General features: G+C 42.0%; 1 protein-coding gene and 1 long non-coding RNA gene across 14 annotated transcripts in view; one reads left to right on the forward strand and one right to left on the reverse strand.

Moving 5' to 3' along the window:
* The window catches only part of KCNC1 (potassium voltage-gated channel subfamily C member 1), a 124995-nt gene that overhangs the window by 18812 nt on the left and 83500 nt on the right, over positions 1 to 22683 (forward strand). The gene's annotated exons all lie outside the window — the stretch shown is intronic.
* Positions 1 to 22683, reverse strand: part of LOC106033929 (uncharacterized) — a 74582-nt gene that overhangs the window by 18087 nt on the left and 33812 nt on the right. For 5 of the 7 annotated variants that reach the window (XR_007165545.2, XR_007165543.2, XR_007165542.2 and 2 more), the window contains exons 1-3: positions 6824 to 6956; positions 2070 to 2177; positions 1184 to 1325 (exon numbers count right to left, since the gene is read on the reverse strand). This is a non-coding gene — a long non-coding RNA (uncharacterized lncRNA). Of the gene's footprint in view, positions 1 to 1183; positions 1326 to 2069; positions 2178 to 6823; positions 6957 to 9663; positions 9759 to 22683 lie in introns of those variants that run through there. The other 2 variants (XR_007165546.2, XR_010831861.1) reach the window with 1 other exon arrangement.

The following is a 22683-nucleotide window of genomic DNA, read 5'->3' on the forward strand; positions in this document are numbered from 1 at the left end:
TGTCTATCCTTTTCAAAAGGCAAAGGAGTGCATAAATTATGTTTAAAAAGAGGTAGGCATTTTCTACCCACAGTGTAGAGTCACTGTAGGTGGATTATTATCCAGGAATACCAAAGAGGTAGGAAGTCTGTGATTTAACCCATTCTTTGTACTATCTCCTTGCCTGCTATTGTTTTTATTGCAGACAGCCTGAAATTATGTGTATGATAGGATTTTTCAAGTAGTTCAGCAGCACAGCAACTGCATTTCAGACAGACAGCAGGAGTTAAAGCCCTAAAGCAAGAATTTTGTTCTGAATTAATAGCAGGTAAACCCTGCAGGAGCATCCAGTTGCCCCTGCTGATGTTGGCACTATGAGGTTGTTACAGTTTAGTCTTGGAAATATTTCCATCACCAGACTCTGTACTAAAATTGCCATATATTAGCAGAACAGGACGGACTCTGAGCCATCTTACAGATGATGAGCAGGATTTAGAAGCCTATTTCTTCTACAGTATCTGTCTGTACTACTTGGAAAACAGAAAGCAGTAGCTTCCACACTGCACTGAGAAATGTGTATGTTAGGGATATGGCATGACCTCTAGATAATAAAAGCAGGCAGAGGTGTTCAGCTGAACAGAGCTACCTGCACTTACTCCAGCTGAGAACTTGGCCTGTAACATGGAGGTCAAAATATTTTGAATTGGGATAAAAATAATCAGCATCAGGGCTGAATATTCCTAAATCCCAGCAATCTGCCTACAAGTGCTGGCTGTGAGCATCTTCAGAAATAGGACCTACAAGAACAGCAAAAAAGAGAAGGGTTTATAAAAGTTTAAGAAGAGTTTTAGATTTTCTTAAAAGTCACTGCTCAACTTTCTGTAATCACAAAAAGAGGAGTAATAATGTTTTACTTGTCCATTACATCTTTTTCCAGAACTACAAAATACTTCAGAAGAATGTCAGTCCTGTCCGAACCCCTAGTGAGATATGCAAGAATTCTTCCAATTTTCTCACAAAGTGGGCAAACTGAGGCATAGAAACTGTTTTCTCAGGCAATTCAAAATAAATCATTAGCAGAAAAAGAAGGAAGGGATCCTACCTCCCACAGCCAGAATAAACAAAACAAAAAAGATTTCACCAGACCGACCAGTGTAAATAGATGTAAACAGGTCAAAACCAATACTACTAAATCCAGGAATACCTGTTTGGTGCTTAGTTCCAAAGAATGCTGCTCTAAAACCTAGTATTTCTTCTCCCTGAGAATGGTGGCAAAGACTCAGTATTTTCCAGGCAAATTGACATCTTCCATGCTATCTTGGTCTTCCTTGAATACTCGTTTTCCTCTAGAAAACAAACCAACATCTTCTTATACTCAGCGAGTGCCACGAAGATGCAGGCAGGGATGTAGCCTGCCCCATCCCCTCCTGCCCACGCGTAGCGGAGAGGAGTCTCCAAGAGACCAGGCAAGGTGAGCCAGACCTCAAGAGAAGGTGGAGGGAGGATGTTTTTCTATTGCAATGAAAATAAGAGCTGTGGCATGTTAGTTAACAGAGCTGGTTGTGCCTGAGGACACGAACGAAGGAGGAATCCCTAAAGGGGAACGCAGAAACACGTCACTTCTCCTTGCCACCTTCTGCAGATGCTGCCTTAGCCACTTACCCATGTTACCATGTTGGTTTAAAGCTATTGCCAATGAGCTGCTATTCTCATTTTTCACTCTGAACCTTGGGGGGCACTTGTCAGAGTTTCCATCATAGTCCGGGATTTCCAACCCCATAAAAAAGGACACTAAATAATAGCAGACCCCCTTCAGCAGCCTGCACATGGGGTTGCAAAGGTACCCATCTTAAATCCCACATGAATTTATCCTTTCCCATCCCCATTCCTGCTTGCAATGTCTATAGCAACACCGAGCAACTTCAGTTAACCAGCTGAGATAGCTGTCACACAGGGAGCACTCAAGTTCAAGCTCCTTGCTAAACAAAAGTTTGGGCAACAGCTTTCTGACTACGTGAAGCTCCTGAGGTAGGTCTTGGCTGCATAAAGCACTGCTCAGCTCTTCTCCTAGAGTTCTTGTGCAGTTTTACCTTGTTTGATAATTGATCCTGTCACCCGGTACTTGCTGGCATAGCTGAGGTGAAATCCGTACCTGTGATCTTGTCAGGGCCGAAAGTTGTATTTTGCAACTATTTCCACTTGGCACCCAAGGGAGAGAAAAGAGAATACAGATATTTCATTTTCCCAATCTATTGTAACACAAATTAAAGTGAATGATTTTAGGATGACATATGAACTAAGGGCACCATCAGCACAAATCCAAATTCCATTTGAAGACTGCCAAATGCTGTTGCTCAGGAATTAATAGATATATTTCCAAAAATAACTTCTCTGCCATGAAATATTCACACAAGATTCCCACCAAAAAAAAAAATAAAGCATACTACTGTCTTTATTACTTTATTGCCCTGAATGTTCTTTAGGATTTGCTTACTGGACCATCCAGAGGCCCTGGTATGGAACAAGGCCATGCTACGCTACCTCACTGGATTAAGGAGACTGAGATTGATTTCAATGGTAATTAATGTGAGCAAAAGAACCTTAATTTATATCCGTCCATCAATATATATATATATATTTAAACTCTGAGAAGCATTTTTTTTTTCCCCACAAACAGAAGTATTCTGCACTAATGATACATTAGGTATAGCCCAGAAAAGATATCTTTCTAAAGAAAACAGAGCAGAGATCCTCTCCTAGCATTAACCTCTGGGGCCTTAAGTTACTACATTTTTTAATTTAGGAAAGTTACTGAGAATTTTAATAAGTTTTCATACTCCTCTTAAGCCCTGAAAAGATGAACTGATAGCAGCCAAGCTGTTTCTCTATATAGGTGCGACTTTTTAATTATTAAGTAATCCCTACACATTTCTGAATATTTCTAAAGCACTCATAAAACAGTTGTATCATACACACCACAGACGGAGCCATCTGAGGTAAGGCCACTGACCTCCTGTACTAGAGTCCACTAATTATTCCAGATTTCCTTGTGCACGTTTCCAGTTGTGTCCCTCTGTATGAAGAGGGTAACACCAGTGGGAACAGGCATTAAAATGCTGTATCTCGCTACCTGCAGGTATTTTTATTGCCTATATACTGTACCTTTTTCTCAGCAGAACGTTTTCCCATAATAGATAGAAACTAAGGCAGCGTGTTAATGCCTATGTACCCAGTTTACCATCTCAAACCACAACGTATTAAAACGAGCTTCCCCAGGGTGATGGATATTTTCCTCAAGGATGGCCACCGTCCTAGGCCTTGTCAGCTTTCTGCATTCAGTTCTCTTAGCTGACCAGTTATTACAGATCCGTCAGTTACTCTTTTTTAAAATCATCTTTTGGCAGGCACCATCCCGAAGAAGAACATATTGAGAAGCTACTGGTTTAAGGAACAACAGAAGGGCTTAGAGCACAACTGAGCACTTGCATGAATCCAAACAAATGGTGTAACGTGCTACTGTATTACCTTAAAAGAATTAGATGCCGCGTTGCTTATACGGTGCAGTTATTGTAGCTTTCTCAGGAGACTGCCCTGACACACCTCTAGCTTGTGCCCTCTACAAAGGGAAACACACGCAGGGACAGAATTAGCCCCAGGTATGTTTGAGCCGACCGAAGCAGGGTGCACTGGCAGCCACAATACTGGGAGCTGACGGATCCAGCGCAGCAGCCTGGATGTTATCCATCTCATTTCCGTATCTAATCTCTCTAGACACTTATAATATGCCACTCACTGGTGTGCTCCATCTTAGCTGATAGTGAAATCATTTAATAGAAGTGGGTAGTGAGGTAGGTGACAAGCTGATTGATGGCAACATCTTCATTTAAAGCTATACAACAATGCCAGACAGAGGCCTCACGCAGCTCACGAATACAGCTCTGCCGAAAGTTGTTGGTATCTGTGCAAGTTTATCATGCCAAGTGTGGCCTGTAGAGCCTACCAGAACATCTTCCTAAAAAGCTGAGCTACCTTTCTTAAACCAAACAGCATCAGCATCTCAGGGGATAGCAGTCGGCGAGATGACGATGAGAGTAGTCAGCTCTCCCTCCTCACAGTGACAATCAGCTTCTTTGCTTCCGTAGGGTAACCAGAAAGTATCGATCTCTTGAAGCTGCCTCTATTTTAACTGTGATCTCATACCCCAGTGGCAAGCTGGTGCTGTCAGAAGGCAAGCACGTACGCACACCAGCGTGTCTCATCCTCAGCGCCCCAGCTCTGTCCTGCACAGCATGCAAGTGGGAGCTGCACAGACCCTTTGAGGCAGGTTTTAGTTGCAACAAATAGATGAGGGAAGCCAGGGAGCATCAAACTTACAAATGTAATACAGAGAGGCTCCTGCAGAGAGCGGTTCCTGCATGTTACAGCTCTGGAAAGCCCTTGCCTTTCTGCCTCTTCATGGCACTCCTGCTCAGAGATCCCATGAGGACAGACCGGATCCTGCAGGGATTGCCATAAGAAGTCCACCCTTACTGACATGCCTCCAGTCTAAGCCTGAAGACAGGATTCCACGTCAAGGAAAAGGGGGCTGCATCAAGTTAGGGAGCAGCAAAGACCGTTCCTTTCCTTTCTGAAGGAGTCTTGAGCACGTCAGGTTGATCATTCACGGTCACTTCTCCTGCCCATTCCTTAATCCCATCTGTTTCTAGGGAAAGCGGTGGCAGAGCAGTCCCTGCCCGCCCTTGTACTGCCACACAGACACAGCCTGACTGCAAACTCCGCAGCCACAAATTCCCTCAAATCCAATGGTTCTTCAGTCCGTAGCCAACCTCCTGCTCTGCTTTAAGAAAAAAAGAGGTGAATCTGGCGCTTTTCACCTCCACCAGTGCTCTCATGGAAACTCTGAGTCCAGACAGTTCAAACCAGATAGCTCAGGAGAGACCTGCAAGAGCTTCTGCACGCCTATTTATTTAGCTGCTGTGGAGCAAACAAAGCATATTCTCCTTAATTCATAAAAGAATATCTGGAGGCGGTGGCTAATTCTGTCCCAATTCCTCCACGCTCCATTCAAGCTCTGCATTGCAGGGCTATTTCCAACCCAACAGCAGCCCAACGACAAGATTTCAGTAAAACCTGTATTGTCCAAGATGCTCAAATGGGCATAACTAAAAGCATTTCCCTACGAGAAGCTGAATTCAAATTATTTGCAATGAGACTGTGACATGCCAGCATTTTACCCCCCTTCAAATGACAGTAATAAGATGGAGAGAATTTGTTTGCTCGTGATTGTCTTCCTTAATGAAGGAGCTTTATCTCGCCCAGTGCCACGTGTCGTTGCAGTTTCTGTGGCAACAGCTGACTGCACAGGGAAAGAAGTGGTGGCACAGAAATCACTGCAAATTGCTGGTGTGTAAACAAAGGCTACCTTTGGGTCTCTTTTGCACGCATACTTCTTTGACTCAGTTCACATTCATTTTTTGGTAGGCAATTGTTAATGGCTATGATATTTATTGCTTGTATTTTGGAAGCCACTGAGTAAATGTCCTATATGACGTACTTTATATGCCACCCTTTGCCAATACGTAAATGCAACTTCTAATTTAGGATAAAACCCATTTGATTTTTGTCCATATAGGCAAAATTCATTCTGTAGTCCAGCCTAGAAAATCAGAGGAAAAATCTCTCAATGAAAATGACAAAGTATAAAACATGAAAGTATACATATATGTATTTCCACAGAAACATGAGCAAACCAAAGCAAATAGAAGATGACATGAAATGGAAGTTAGAGCAGGTAAAGCTTTTTTCTATTCTGTTTTCAGGGAAGAAATTGATGTCTGGTAATCTCAGGGAACAAGCTCGGGTCAGGACACCAAAGCTGCGTAAGCACTTCAAGTGACTGAAATGAAGTGCTGAGGAGGACCAGGCTTCATATCTTTCATTTAAAAAGACAGTTTGTATTCAGAGTTAAAACTTCAGTAACCATACACAAAGCCTTTAAAATAACTCAGGAAATGCCTTCACAAATCAAGACTGCAATGGTTGGTGCCATTTCTTTCACTACCCACATTTACTCACACCCTACTTCTCTAGAAACACATTCTCAAAATGGAAGCAACTTCTCAAGCACCAATTCGTGTTTCTGGTTTACTGAATTCCTGCAGAGTACTGAACTTCCATTGAGTAGAAACTAAGGCATCCAGATCAATTTGTTTAGTCATGAAAATACCAGAAGAATGGAAGACAAACAAGTTGCAAGGATGGAAACTCCTGAACTAGTTTTCTACCAGCTTCTCACAGTCCACATATGTTTTATGAAACATGTTTGTGTTGGCTAGGAGACAGGGTGAGCTGCTTAAAAGCAGGGCGCAGTCACTCACTTCTCTCAGTCCAGCTCTGAAGAGTGCTCTTTAACACGGATTTCAGGCTGCTGTAACCACAACGTTAACAAAACTGTTTTCTTACCTGATGGGTAACAGCAATACCAAAAATCCCATAAAAATACATTAACACATACTAACCACTTTGCAGCCCAAATCCTTTAGTCAACAACAGATTGATGCTAGCAGAAGCAAGACTGAGCTATTTATGGACATCACTTGCTGTACTGGTTACAAGGCCAAAACGCAGCGGCCCTAGCACAATATATTGTGCTTGAAAACCTCAATTGTTCTGCTGTGAGATCTGACCATGGCAAAGCCAACTCCACTCAGCTGCCAGCTGCATGCAGTCCCCATGAGCCAGGGTGCCATAATGGAGGTTTCTAGCTCGTCCTGCGGCACTCAGCCTAAGCAGAGCAACAGCTGTATTTCTAGCTGGTACAGCACGTTCTTTAATATTGCATTACCTCAGTTTCCGAACGGAGGTGGGCCTCGAGTTGCTTTTCACAGGGGAGTCCTCCTAGGCGGTGTTGCTCTTTGGCTTTTAGCATTTCCTTTCACAGCAGGCAAGAGCTATTCCCGTCACCTCCTGGCTGTTTGTCATTGCTCTCCGTGACGTCAGCCTGTCACCGCCAGGACTGCCACGAAGCTGCGAGCATATTGCAGTCAGCGCCGCTTTGCAGCGAGGGAGATGGCCCTCGGAAGGCAGGTGGCAGCCCTCTTCTTCCAGCTCAACAGCTGCTTCGCTGGGGACGACCTCGAGTCACCCAGAGCTGCACGTGTTCCATCTGAGTAGAGGCACCGAGGCTGCCCAGTGCTACAGCGTACGCAAAAAGGGGGGAAAAAACACATCCCAAAGCCACACTAATGGTGTCCTCCTTGCAATTAGCTTCGTTTTAACCAATTAAGATTACATAGCTGCCACGTGTCAACAGAGCCTTCTCCTTGCTGCAGCTTCCCCTCCGTCTCTCAGTACCGTCACGTAATCTCCCTTGTCCAGCTCCGTCCTCAGTCACGTCAGAACACCAAATCTGGGCCAAATCCAACTTTGGGTTTGGGCCTGTTCCTACTCACCATTTTTAGAAAACACCGTTTGAAGGCAACGTGCTGGGATCCAGTCCCTGTCCTTGGAAAAGGGTGGTCTGCAGCTCCATCCAGAGGGCTGATTCTGAACGAAGAGTTCAGGGCTCAGTCCAGGCACCCATCTTCATGAAACGCTTTACCTGGTGGATGCTCAATGGCAACACTTAAGGCACCTGATGTATCCTGAATGAGAGTTTGAAAGTGTTCTAAAAGTATTAGGTTTCCCATATCTAAATAATAAAGAATGATTTCGGGAGGGGTTGGTGCTTACACTAATTAACATATCCCCCCTTATGGATTTGTCCTTCTGAGAAATGATCCTCTGATTAAGTTTTTTTTAACTAGAGAACAACTTCACTAGTTGACATTTTCTAAACGAAGGAGACAAAAGATGAATAACCATTCTTGCATGAATTGCTAACTGATTTTACTAAAGGCAATAGAACTTCCTTGAAAGGAAATTAAATTAATTTGCAGGTTAACTACAAATTTGTTAATTATTTGGCAACGTTTCTAGAGAAACACCACTCCCTGTTTTTATCCAGGGGAAATACATCTCCTTCCTTGAGTACATAAAGCATCACCTACCTTGTGGTTTATGAGATAACAGTTTTTAAATTATAATCAGCTAATATTTATCCTAGAATTAAAACAAGGGTACTATCTATGCCATTCCTCAGATTTAACAAAACAGACCATTATCCCCATGCAAGCAGAAAGGAAAAGCAAGGTATGTGCAAAACAGTCAGGCATTTCAAGATTGTAATGAATATTTCAAGATGCCATGGGTTGAAACATTTCCCCAGATATTAATTACACTGCCCTTGTAGATCAGTGAGCGTTTCATTATTGACTGCAGTGGGAACGGAAGCTCACCTGTTTTCTGTTCTCCATACTTAGTCAAACAATTCATCTGGTATTGACAGATGTCTGGGACAGCAAGACTTTTATGCTACACTGATACTAAATAGAGCAATTGGCAGCATCGTCTCTGGCCAAGTGAATTTGGGCCATCAGGGATAGCTCATAAACTGAATGACAACCTGGCTCCAATATTTTCTTAGTCTTGTTCAGAATCACTTAGTCTACCTTTTCCGTAAAAGACAGATGCTCTTCACAGTTTCGTGTGATTTATCAAGACAACAACAGGTCATTAGCTTAAGATCCTCAAAGTCTTTCAAGATAATGTCCCTGGCCTCCCACCGTTTCACATTATTGGAGCGCTATAAGGAAGGAAGGTCATCAAGGCAGCAGCAGCCAGGATCAGGCTGCTGCCACGACTCTTAACAATTCGTTCAGCTCACAGTCCATTGCTCGCATACTGGAAGTCACCGTCAGAGAAGCGAGGCTGCTTCAGGCAGCTGCTGGCCCCACGTCGCCATGGAGCAGTGCTGGGGCACAAGGGGACAGCCCGTGCTCACATGGGCAGGGCGGTAAGGTCGATGAGAGAAAAACACCTCAGGTATGCTAAACGCGTGCAGGCCGCCTTTTCTGCCCGTGTGAAAGGGCGCAGGTCAGAGTGCAGTCCTACCCTGTGCTTCCAGCTTAGGCAACACTTTTTAGGGAACAAAGATGTTCAGGAGAACAAGATATTTAATGACCCAGGTTTCACATTTCTGTTTAGCTGGAGGGGTTCTCTGGCTAGAAGCAAGCCTTGGATGCCAAGAGATCTATATAAAGAACGTAACCTTAGTGATTAGGTCGTAGGATGTGGGATGCAAAACAAAAACAAAGAGCTAGATTTGTGATCCAAACCAAGAAGCCAAGAGTGCTTGCGGAGATTCCCACAGCAAAGGAGGAGCTCCGAGTGAGAACATGAAGTACTACAAAATTGTCAGTTATTTAAGGCAGAACTGGTAAAAGTGACTTGGAAAGTTTCCAAATGATGCCTTTTTGTTCTATTATTTATAATGGCAGCTGCTTCGTAGAAACTACCTTACACAATTGTTTTCGTCTTCACCCTGATTTATCTTGCTTTCCTTGACAGACTCTGCCAGAACTGTTTACATAATGATTTGATGGGCTGTATGCAGATTTTCCTCCATTTACCCTCTGTCCCTACACATACAAAACCCAACAGTCTTATTGCAAATTGCACAGCGATCGATTACACAGTTTCTCTACAAAAAAGATGCCACTTCGCTTTCAGACAGAAGAGGTTTGACTTTCTTCAATGCCATCCAGAGAACGAAGAAATTATGGGGGGAAAAAAAAAACATCTTACCACTATGACAGTTAAAGATGTTTGTCTCCTTAGGAATACATCATGCTCCCCATTCCCATTCTCTTCTTCATTTGCATGCAGGGCTTTTAGCAGAACTAGGGAAAGAACCAGAGAGAGAACGGAGAAACACAAAAGTAGTCTCTAACAAAGTAGCCTTCTGAGCATCTTAACACAGTTAAAAATGAATCAATTGATTTTGCAAGGACTCTTGAACTAGTGGTTTCTAAAATGCTTTGCAGTGTTTGAAAAAGAGTATTAAAAAATAAGGAGATTGAGAAGTAGCACAAACATGTATGAACTCAACAAAATGATCACTTCAAATTCTGAAATCAAAGATTGGAAAAGAAAATACACAAAGGAGGATTCAAGTGACAGGAGCTGCAGGAGCTAACAGCAATGGTTGATGTGGAACAGCAAAGTCTTCAGACCGTTTTAGGACAATCAGAACAAGTACAGACAGACAGAATTTGCTGAACAGGTTGAAATAAGACACAAGAATTTGCCACAGACCAAATAGCAGAAAAGCACGTAACTGAATTTGTTTGTAAAAGTAATTTTCCTGCAGTTGAGAGTAGTAGGAAACCAGGAGCCTGTTCTTTTAAGCAGAGTGGACACATAAGGACGTGCCCAAATGTTATGCACAGATTTTTTCAGTTGTATGTTTCAAGTGACACATGTGCTCCCCTAGTTAACTGAATGCAGTTGCTTGGGCAGTGTTTTGATTTGCGCATAGACTAACATCCAGACCATGTACATGATTTTGCATGGACTTTACATGCTGAATCCAGATTTTCTAGGATGGAAGGAAGTAAAACGGACACCAGAGCTTGATGTAGCACTAACTAGAGTACTGCCACAGTGGTAAAAACTGTAAAAAGTGGTGCTTTCATACATAACCTGCTAGCTAAAGTCAAACTTACGGTCAGGAATTGGCAGCTAGGCTGTTAACTTCTAGTGGTGCTTTCCAACAAAAATCCTTCTTTCGTGTATCACCTTTGTGAAGCCATGACTTGCAGATACCTGCTAAGTTTATTCAACCAAAGGCTATGAGCTTTAAGTATACTTGAGACCACAGCACACTTCAAAGGTCATTATTTATCACCATTCATCAAACGGGAAGCAATTAATTTTTAATGGAAAATCAAGTCAATACATCAAGGGCTTTTTTTTTTTTTTTTTTGACATGTCACAGCTTTATGAACTGCTGGGAGAAAATGAGGTAGCCTGTAGGGCAACAGGAAACCTTTTATTTACTTGTGAGGAGAATCCTAATAGAGATCTCTTGTGTTGTGGTACGTAAGGTAAAGCACAGCCAGATATTACAGGAACATTCAACAGCGCGATTTTTTTTTTTCTGTCTCTCAGTCTCTTTTCCTTCTTTCCCAATATTTACAGGGAGAGTTCATTTTTCCTCCTGCCCACCCTTTCAGCAAACAAAAATCACGTTAGCAAAACACACTGCATACAACCAAAATGGAAAAAAAAAACAGCTAATGAATATAATGTAGTCAGAAAGAACCAGGCTAGTTTAATCTCATTCTGATTTAATGAGGCTGTTTTCTTGTAACAATTATCCAACTTCCTTAGCAAAAAACAAAGCCACAGAGAAACAGTGCAGTCACGCTGCTTTAAAGAACCATTTGCACAGATCTCCTCCTAATAACACAAGAGGAATGGAAGAGTCTCGCACTCTCTCCCTTCCTATGCCAGGTACTTTTGGAAAGGTGCTAACCTGGAACAGAGCCACAAAGTCCTCCCTGCCTGGGGTCTGGCCCTCAGGCCTTGAAGTCATTAACGCCTCCAGAGGCAAGGAGTCTCCAGAAAGATTATGTGTCTCAGCTTCACTTCAGATCGCTCATGCAGCTCAGACTGGGGGACAGAAAGAGATGGAGAGTGAGGAAAAGCCCTTTTGCCCATTAGGCCATTACAGCTTCTGGCACAGGTGTACAAAGACACTGGCAGGGCCTGCCTGGTGTGGAGATGGGCATTTAGCATCCAGCACGTGGCAAATATAAGGATGTAGGGAGATCTGGAGATGTTCCAAACGTTGCCGATCCTCCCACAAGATGCAAAATGGAAATTCCCTTTCTGATGTCTCCTGGAGGGGGAGGAGGGAAATACTGCATCCAGAGTAAGGCAGGGGGTTGGACCAGACAACCTCCAGAGGTCCCTTCCAACCTCAACCCTTCTGTGATCTGGTAGCATTCCCTCTTCTAAAAGGTCTCCAAAATACCAGAAACTAAATTCCAGTAGAAAATGTATTGAGTCTCTTCTTACAGGTTGCTAAGGGCTGTGGATCCTGAGCCAGGCAGACATACAGAAAGGCAGATGAATATAAACACAAAGGCCAGGGATGTCTTTTGTGCGTCCTTTGTGCAGACACCTGGACTGACAGCTTCAGGACTGAGAGGTTTAAGAAGCTGAAGCCATGGCCCAGTGCTAGACAACCAAGTACCAGATGCAGTCATGGCCACCACTGCAAGTGGGCACAGCTGTCCAGCTGTGGAGGGGTCAGACAACACTCTACAGTAGATGAGTGCCTCGGTAAACAAGAGTGAGACCTGCTTGTGATGGCTGTCATACATACCTTCGTGGCTTGGCCTTGCTCACCCAACAGATCTTGAGTGGCTCCAGTTGAAAACAAAAAAATTATGGACCCTTAGCTAGTAACAAAAAAATAATCAACTGTAACTGAACGAAGTAATTTTTCCCCCCTTTGGTATAACTTTCCTACCACTTCCAATATGTTCATCTCCCCAGAACAGTAATATTGCTGGGACAGGATAGAAAAACATACTATATTTTCCAGACACAAGGATAAACAGGATGCTAAACCCAGATTAACTCTCAATAGAATCATCTAACAAAAACACGGCAGCAACAAAACATTTCTTAGACCTTCTATGCGTGCTACTGCTCCAAAATTGCAGAGCACATCTGAATCAGGGATTGCGATACTGGGCTCAATGTTAACTTTTTTGCCACAGACATCATGCAGGAAAATTATTTCAGAATTGCTTTGTGAAGAAGCAAAATCCTGAAAAAAAAAAACACATTAGTGATGAATTTTTGATAACAAAGGAAAATAAATTAACTAGAGGGAGACTTTTCTTAATTTGAGTCTAACAGGAGGTGATGTTTTGGAAGTAAGACAGTGGAAAGCAATTTCACTGCCACAAGGATATCATCCTTGTTTTACGCCTGCCACTCTGCAGTGCTGCATAAATGCTCTGAATACTTTAGGCAGGTGGAAACGGAAAGCCAGGTAGGCAGACAACTATGGAGGTGTGAGAAGTGATGGTGTTGGTTGGACCAGCCAGGTATGAACCACAACTGAAAATGCAACAATGCATTTCACAGTGTTTTGAGAAAACACTACAGTCTCAGCCCCTCCATAGTGACTGGAATTAGAAGATAATCGATCTGAGTACCTTCTCACACTGCTCCTACCGCTGTCACTGCATTAATTTTAGATTGGCTTGCTGATTTACGGGAGTCCCAGGAGATCGAACCGCTGATCTCCCCGCTCCTTTCCTTCTTTTATCTTACTGCCAGAGAATCCATAACAGAGCTGGTCAGATTTAGTCTGAGCATAATTCTACTAACTTCAATCCAAAAGCTCTACTGTAATGTGAAATTTGGTCTTATTTACTGTACTTAAAGTTCTAAGGAGATTATGCTAAGCTTAGTATAAATCACTATGGAAGAAAGTCTGCATGCAAGAGTGGGGATTTACAGGCTACTTAATGACTTATCTCTACTCCCTATTTCATTCTAATAAGTAACTAGAGTTCTCTGACCCTATGAATTATCTTCAACACCAAAGAATCTTTATGAAAGATACATAATTGTGGTGTTAGAAAAGAAAAGAAAACCCCATAGCCCTGTGTCCCTTGTTCTGCAGTTCTAAAACTACCGTAACTTCAATGCAGTCCACAAGCAAGACAAAGTATTGAAAGTCTGCCAATGTCCACAGGAAGATTAGTGCTAATTGGTAGTGATCTTTGAAAAGAAATCAGTTTGGGAATGTTAAAAGGGAAATATAAAGTGGCGACTTACCACTAAGCCATGGGAAATATCTTTGCTAAGCAGTTGCACTAATTAGTGGGGGAGGGAGTGGGAAATGACCCCAATCAAGCAAAGAACTCAAATCACTTGAAACCAAATGAACTGGACATCAAAGTTACTTACTCTTCAGAGTTGAACATGTATTTCTTGCACCGCTGGACTAGGGCCCAGAAATAGGAGACATAATGCAATGCTCCCTTTCGTTTTGAAAACTGCTCCAATTACGTGTTGGTGATCTGAGCAAGGATTAACCCTCAGCTCTTCGGAAATAGCCTTACAATGAATGCTTTCTGTAGCTCCTGAAAGGTGTGGCTGTTCTCCTCGGGCACCATAACTTTAGTTAGAGGGCAAAAGAATTTAAAGGACTAGAATTTCATTTCACACCTCTTGCCTTGGGGCTGGTTTCTAGACGTGCATAAGGGCTGCACACTGGTATGGCTCCTTTAGAAAAACACGAAAATGCCAGGCTAGCGATGGGCCTGCAACTTCGGTTGTGCCCTGATCAATTACTTTCGTAGAAGACGCAGACTTCACTCTCCCCTTGAGCACAGAAGTATGGCCAACACCACGTATCTGCTTATTCTGAGGCACAGAAATACTGGCGTTATTGGCTGTGCTTATGAGATGATTTCCATATATTATCACACCCTAAAACTCACCGAAATGCAATAACATTGTTGCACATTTATTGCTTTTAACCAACCGTAAAAACTAAAATGTAAGCTTTGTTTCCCTCCATTGGTTCTGGGAGAATGCCAACCCTCACTCCACAAAGTGTTATTTGCAAAATGTTCCTCCTACCTTGCCAAACCATTAGATGTAAACCTTTTTAAACAGTGCACAGGATATCATAAACCCTAGATAGGCTTTGAATGACTTTTCCATCTCCATTCTTTCCCTTTGGAGTCATACAAGTGCTATTTAAACATGATACATGTTTTAATACACCATCATTACTTCATATCTTTAGTCAATTACTTCCCAAGCACAACCAAAGCAATCCTTTATGCTTAGCATTAAGGACTTAGTGACAGGGCTGTTATGGAGGAAGAGCTGCCCTAAGGGTAGCCTGAGATTTTTTAGATAACCATGGAGGAGAGATGAGGTGGGGAGTGGGGTCTACAAGACAACTAAACCATTTTAAATCCATGATGGTGCATTAACTCTAACATTACATTAACCATGCATCAGAGCCTCAAATCCAAATCACTTGACTTTGAAAGAAGCTTGACATTTATTTCCAAATTGAAATCCATAGCCAATAGCAATTTCACTTCCAGGTTACATGTCTAAAGCATCAAGAAAACTTACCTGATTTTACTGAATAATCTAAAAGATTTACACTTTCGCAGAGCCCCAGTACACAAACCATAGCTGGCAAGATTTAAGTTTCTATCAAACTCAAATGGCAAAAAGTTCTTTGAGCCTGATCTAGCATCAATACCAAGACCTATTTTGAACTCTGACAGGACTCTAAAATAAATAACAGCATCTGGTAGAAAGCTTGAAAACCTGCCATTCAAAAGATAAGGAAAAACAAGCAAACAAACAACAACAAAAAAAACACTTAACACCAAAAAGATTAGAAAAAATATTCTACCAGTAATATTTTCTTGGCGTTCAAAGAGGGTGATATTCTGCCTGAAAGCCATTCACTTGGCAGACCAGAATTGCCTAGATGCAGTTCTCTACTGCATAAACTTTACATTTTTAGTCTCTTTTAATTACTTTGATTTAGAGAAAATGAAGCCACTTAAGTCCTGGCAGGAAATAACCCAATTATTATTTCCCTTCTCATCAAGTCTGAATATTAATTATGCATTCTAATAAAGGCTTAAGGACATGTTTCTAACAGCTGCTGACCATTTTCATCTTAAACCAACAACACCTTTAAACACATCCTTAACTTAATTGCCTAAATAGTCCTTTTAGAGTAAAGGGCTCTATTCAATAAAAAGTTAGTAGATGAGGTGGCCAGAACTTGATTGCTTAGGACCTGTCAGAGGAGAACCATTTTTAAAAAGGAGAAAATTATCTAACTTTAAAAACTTAATAAGGCAGGCAACAATTCCTGCTTCTCTTGCCTTAATACATTATAATACATGAAAATATTATAATTCCAGTAAAAGTTTTTTTTTTTTTATTCCCAACTTATAAAGGAAAAGCATAGAAAGAACTTGGAACAACAACAACAAAAAATCATCTACCTATTTGTTCTAAAGTCTCTGAATAGCGAACAATAACAAACAGACAAAAGAGAAAAAAGCCTCCACCTTGCCAAAATAAATCAATTTTTCCAAAACGAGTTATCTAGCTACTGGCAATCTCATCTCTTAGTTCTTTACCAAAATGCATATTCACATCTGCAACAGTAAGAATTTCAGTTCTTCAAATATCCCATGTAAAGGATGGTGAAGAAATACCATTGTCTTGTTCTTAATATTAAAAAACAACTGAAAATCTATCTTCTCTGCACTCCTGAAACCAGGTTACCTACTGGGCAGGTCCTATAAACAGTCTCCTCAAGAAATTCCCATTTACTGCTAAAGGAATTCTATGTGAGAATGTTAAAAACTAGGTGCAAAGCATATCTAAATAGAGTTTATCTAAATAGAGTTTAAAATAGAAATACAGTTATCCCAAGTTCAGTTCAAACCACAAATCAGCAAGCTACCGGTCTGTGTTGCTACTGAGTGTAAACTAAATAAGCCAGTGGGAATTAGGGTAACAACTGACCAATCAACAAGCCTATTAGCAGGGACACAAGATTTGCAAAAACTTGGATAAGTCAAAATGTACAAATGTAGTAATTAGAATTACTTAACAGCAGCAGAGATGGACAAACACAAACCTTCCATACATCTTAACAGCAGCTACTTGTCAGTCTTGGAGTATATAGGAGGCCTTCCTTCTGATTCCAAGAGAAGGAGCAGGACAAACAAACGATGTTCTGCTCAGCCAAGAGCTCAGGGACTGTATTCCAAGTCCAAAGATGAAGTAAGTCATCTTTTACATTCTTTTACTAAAGAATAATTGCTAACCCTTAAAAAGACAAAAAAAAAAAGGAAAGAAAAAACGACAGACCCCACAACCTTAGGCAAATCTAGTTTTCTGTGAGCAGTTGGTAGCAGCTGTAATCCTGGCTGTGACTGCCTCCAGCTCTCACGCAAATCACTTAAAAGTGAACAGAACCCGAAAGAGTGGACATGTTCATCTCTGTCCTTTGATTTCCTAGCTACAGAATGGAGATAACTAATCCCCATTACTAGAGCAGCTAAGGCTTTTAAGCACTTTAAATAACACAGGTTTCCTATGAATTTAAGCACTAACAAAGGCCATTAAAACACAGGGCTGGAACTAGCCTTGACGTCAGGATTGGACCAGTGCAGTTCTGTGGCATCCACAGCTGGGTGCAGGAAGGTGGCAGCTACGCAGCGCTGCCAGTACCAGCGCCGCCAGGCAGGTGTGCTCTGCCCCACACACTGATAAAAACAGTGAGCTTCTGAAAACCCTGCGTGGTTTTAAGAGGAAAAGAAAAAAAAAAAAAAGAGTACAGGAGCAAGGTTACCAGTCCTGCAGTGTCGCAGAGTGGTTGGCCTGGCAGAACTGCATTCCAGAACTGATACAAAGCTTGCTGAAATCAGGGGCAGTCTTTAACCAATCCTTAGGAGAGCTCTGCTGGACATGTGCACGTTATGCCACTTATTTTTCTGGAAGAACTCTGCACCTTTTTACTTTGCTGAGGATATCTGAACAAGACCTGCTGGTGGAAAACATGAGGCAGTAAATACTCCCTCCAAAAACCAGAATAAAAAACATGGATATCATTCTGGGAGAAAGGTCTCAGTATTAGCACAGGATTACCTAATACCAGTTCATTACAAGCTCCAGTACAGCTAACAATACCTTGATAAAAGCAGAAGCAACAAAGGGACATGAAATTTGATTTCAACCTTGTCAATGTAATCAAACAAAACCATTACTGAAGAAACATTTCGTAGTTTCTCACTCTAGCCTTATGCTTCCAGTGTTTGCAATGCATTTCTTATTAATTAGGAAGAAAATAGCTTTCCTTTCTCACTCTTCTACGTTGTACCAGCTCACTGACGTTCAATACAGCATGAGTTAATGCAAGGCTCTTAGGTTATGCCTCAGTATTTTGATTTGGTGTGGAGCCACTGCTGTCAGGTCGTCACTTGTTTTCACTCTGTGCTCCAAATGCTGCTCACGGGACACAACCTGAATGGAAAACAGCAGGAGCCTAAGATACAATACCAGAAGTTCACCTAGGCACTGGAAGGGAAAAAGCGTTCTCCCTGTTCTGTTAGACTTCCAACAAGAGTTTATAGTCAGAAAGCTCAGTTCCAGCCTTGAACTGCTGACACCTAGTAGTGTTCAGATAGGAAGTTTCAGCTTAGGACCCATACGAAAGGCAGGTATGGTCACGATATGAAACTCCACTTTCTTACACATCTGAACAGAAAGAATGACAAATCAGACTTGGTGTCTCCACACCCATCTCTGACTGTTTCGAGAAAGTTTCCATATCAATAAGATTTTTCTGTCGCATGGCTGGATGTGATTGAAACTACTTCTCTGGGCTACAGAAAATAAAATCTGTGCAGGAAAGGAAAATCATCTGAATTCACTGCAGTGACTGAGTCTGGGCTGAGTTCCAGTCTCATTAAATCAGAAAATCATGGACCAGTCCAGTATGTTGGCACAGGCACACGAGCAATAGAGAAGTTCCTCCCTGCTTTCCTGATCTTGACATTCACAGATGAGGACAAGGACTAGTGCCGGTATCACCCCACATACAAACATAGTGGAGAGGATGGTTCAAATGAGCTGCAACAAAGCTGTTTGATCGGTAGCCAAAAAAAGAGTGGCAGGTAGCTCTTCTGCAGGTATAGCTTTGACTCAATACTTTGCTATTCATAGAATGGTTTGGGTTGGAAGGGACCTTAAGGATTATCTCATTCCAACCCCCTGCCATGGGCAGGGGTGCCTCCCACCAACCCAGGCTGATGAAAGCCCCATCCAGCCTGGCCTTGAGCACTTCCAGGGATGGGGCAGCCACAGCTTCTCTGGGCAGCCTGTGCCAGCGCCTCAGCACCCTAATTCTCACTCACCTGGAGATGCTCTCTGTCTTATCCACATACCCACTTCAGCCTTTTGGAGACCTGAAGTAATTTTGCTTTCAGTGTAGGTAACAGGGATACAGTGGGGGAAACAGGCACAGAGTACGACTCTGTGGAAGACGTCAGCCTCCAAGGTACAGCTTCTTTCTGAGCTCTGCTGAGGGAGAGGCAGCACCCACACTTAGCGCTGTCTGCAAAGAGAAGCATCACCCCTTCGGCAGCAGCATAGAGAACATTTCCCCCCATTTGTGTAGGGTAATAAATGAACTTCATATTAATGTGATCAAAGTGATCAATAGCTAGTTTTCCTCCACAAAAAAATATTGATCCTTAGGAAGACAATTGCTTTCTCTGTACCCTGCACTGAGAGAAGATAGCGGCATAGGAAAGTTGGGTATGCTTCGTGCTGTTCTAATATCATTGCTCCCCTCTGAGTGAAGATCCCTGTTGAATTAGAGCTAGCCATTTTATTTCTGACAGATCAATGCTACTGCAACTAGACTGGTTGTGAAGTTGCTATGGAATATCATAACTTCAAAGAATCTAATACAATTACTATTGCTATCCTAATTCGCTTTCTTATGACGCAGATTTCTAATGAAGAGCTTTTGATGATTGATCCTTAACTAATGTGAAGGAAAAAGGAGTTTGCTTTGTCCTTCAAGCAGCTCCTCCTTTCATCTAACATTCAGAGCCATTCTCCAACTGGAAGTGATTCTTTTTAGAGGAAAAAAAAAAAGAAACAAAACCCAAAACATTAAGATGTCAAAGAGTTTGATACAAGCAAAAAGATCCTTTGAAAGACAATCATTACAGATGTACCCTGCACAGAGCACTTGTCGTTAATAACATCATAAACTTGAAGCTGAAATTAGGAGCAGTTTTAAAATGCAAAAAAGAATCCATAGATCAAACACTACAAAGGAGGAGAACATAATGTAGCTTTCACACAGATGCAGATGGAGCTGATGGGGGAGAGGTTAACTTGGGTTAGAAACACGTTCTGAGGGAAAGAAAGATCAGGGCATGCAATTCAACACTTTTGTTAATTTATTTGTCTGAGCCTTATTTACGTGATTGTTTTCATTTATGTATTTTTATTGTGGCTTTCCTGTCCTGTAGAAATGATAGTGCTATAAAAAGAGATGGTGGTGGGGAGACAGGGAGAAGGGAAAAGTACTGTTTGTGTGAATACAATCTGGGATAACACTCAATTTATGTAAAATTATTCAGCTTAAATACCTAAATTGTTTCTAAGCATTTGAATTAGTGATTAGAGCCTGTGAGACTAATAAGAGACGTTAAACTGATTTTACTAAAGGGAGTACACAACTTGGTTGAAACTCAACGGCAGAGTTGAGATTAGAGGAAGAACCTCTCCTTGGAACAGGAACCTGGTAAAAATCGCTGGTTTGTCAACAACATTTGGCTTTAACCTTTCTTTAGGATAGGAGAAACGTCAAAGCTGTTTTCATCCTGCTCTCCAGATCAGATCATTTCTCAGTCATGATGTAATTTTTACCTTTAAGGTCTGGGGAAGCACATCCCCAATTCTCATTTTCTCCAGTAATGAGATCTCCCTCAAAGGAATTACAAGCCTTTGCCCTAAAAGTTCAAAAAAGCTCTTTTCTTTCTGGAGTAAAATTGCTGTCAAGATTGGCTCTGACCACAGGATTTTTCCTGTGGTTACAATCAGGAACCAGCTTTATCCATCACAGGGTGTAGTCCCATCTCAAGACACGAGAGTTGCAGTAGCTGACCGTGTGGCAAAACAAGGACGGGAGCAAAAACATCAAGGTGGAGGTGAGGATGGTAAGGTGAAAACAGATTAATACACTTACCAAAGGGGAAAAAAAAAGGTCAGACAGTTACTGGGAAATAGATACATTCCCTGTTCCTGTGAAATGGTTTTATTTCTGAATTTACAGCAACACTTCCACAGCTCAGTTCCTGTATTGTTAGCACCATAAGAACGCTGAAACTGCTAGACTGGGGGGACATTAATGGAGCTTCTAACCCAATAATAGCAGTGGATTTTAGGATGCACCCAGCACTGGGAAGCTGTGGGATATATTGCATGCTCTTAAGTTTAACACTGGGTTTAACTGAATTTTCTTGATGCCACCTGCGTGGGTTGAATTCGTTCTCAATGCCTCGCGCAATACCCACTTCGTGGCTCAAGCTGGGAAAACAGAGCCAAACAGCAAAGAGAAAACTGGATAAAACAGTGGAACCAGATAACTACAAATTAAAGTAGCATTAAACTACTACAGAAATAATTCCACAGATCTTTTCAATAAAACTCGCTCACTAATTACCCATTCTCTAAAGCTTTCAATGCTATCTTTTCTTCAGAACAGCTGTAGAGGAGCTCAACCTCCAAGTATTTGTAAGCTAGTTGCTGGCTGTGTCGTATCATATGACAGCAGACCCGTGTGCCATATACCAACAGCTGTGGTTAGCGTGCTGCCATGACCGGTCCATCTGCCACTACCATCCATGCCAGTACAAAGGGCACGATTATACAACGCTGAGGGCACTGTTATACAATGCCGAATGAAAAGCGAGAGGAAGTAAATGCCTCTGGCAGAAAAACGTCCCTGCTCTTAGTGCTCCTCTTTGCTTCCTCCTTTTCATCAGCATTCAGTTCTCCACCCTCTGTCCAGGGATGCTATGGGGAACGCTGGTAAAAAAAAAATTAGTGCAGTGCAACACAAGCCTAACCACGAGCAAAACAGCATTCACAGGTCCTTCCTACTCCTTTCTACTGCTGCTCTGAGGAAGGCGAATCTTCGTAAAGCCCTATTCCTTATTCCAAGGCTGAAGATCTAAGTGAATGTGTACACCAAGAAACATGGTGAGGATTTAAGGCAGGTCTTCCTCTCCCAAAATCCAAAAAAAGAGCGGGTCAGAAAACCCGGAACATAGCAGTTTTTCTCTGCCCCAAATTGAGAGAGAGAGAGTTAATATGGATTACATCAACTCAAGGAACAGTTGGGTTAAAGAGAGATTGTTGTGTCTCACAGGAGACACAGCGTGAGCTAAGTAGACTGAAAAAGCAAGAGTCAAAGGAAATATCAGCAGAATTCCCACCAAGCACTGAACTTCTACCATATAAAGTCTGATTCATTTTGAACGGATCAGAAATGCTCTACTTCAATTGCTGTTTCTCTGAGAGAAGATTAAAATATTTCAACTGAATTGAAGTTTTCTGGGGTAATACAAAGGGGAATAAAAATCAGATTTTCCAGAACATTCTAATTTAATTAACTGAAATCCATTTCTATGGAAAATTCCTGTACGTTGCCACCTAGACTGGCAGGACAGACGCAATCCCTCCACCGCTGCCGCTATGCAGCTCCTGCCAGCTACGCTGTGTACTCGGGGGTACAGGAAGCAAGGGTCCCTGTTGAGCTCTGCCTTCCACTTTCCAGGACCGTCCCCAGGGCTCAGATGTAGGCAGCCAAGCCTTTCTCCCCCATCACCCATACCGTACCTCTGTATCAGACTCTGGAGCTGGAAATGAAAACAAATAGTCAGCTAACTCTCAACTGACAGTCCTAAGCAGCAGCAAATCCCTAATTCTAAGACTTCTAATCAATATTCTCCCTACCAAAAATACTTATTTTGTTTCTCCTTTAAGTAGGAATAGAGTGAGTCAACAGACAAACACATTCTCTCTTCAAGCAAGGCATGACAAACATTTTAATTTCACCTTTGTATTGCAGACTCCCACACTTGGAGAAAACAGTTTTTCTTTGTTTTTAAGATAATGAAAATGAAACATCAACATTCCCCTCAGAAACTAAGC

This window comes from Anser cygnoides, chromosome 5 (assembly GCF_040182565.1).
Source record: "Anser cygnoides isolate HZ-2024a breed goose chromosome 5, Taihu_goose_T2T_genome, whole genome shotgun sequence".
NCBI lineage: Eukaryota > Metazoa > Chordata > Aves > Anseriformes > Anatidae > Anser > Anser cygnoides.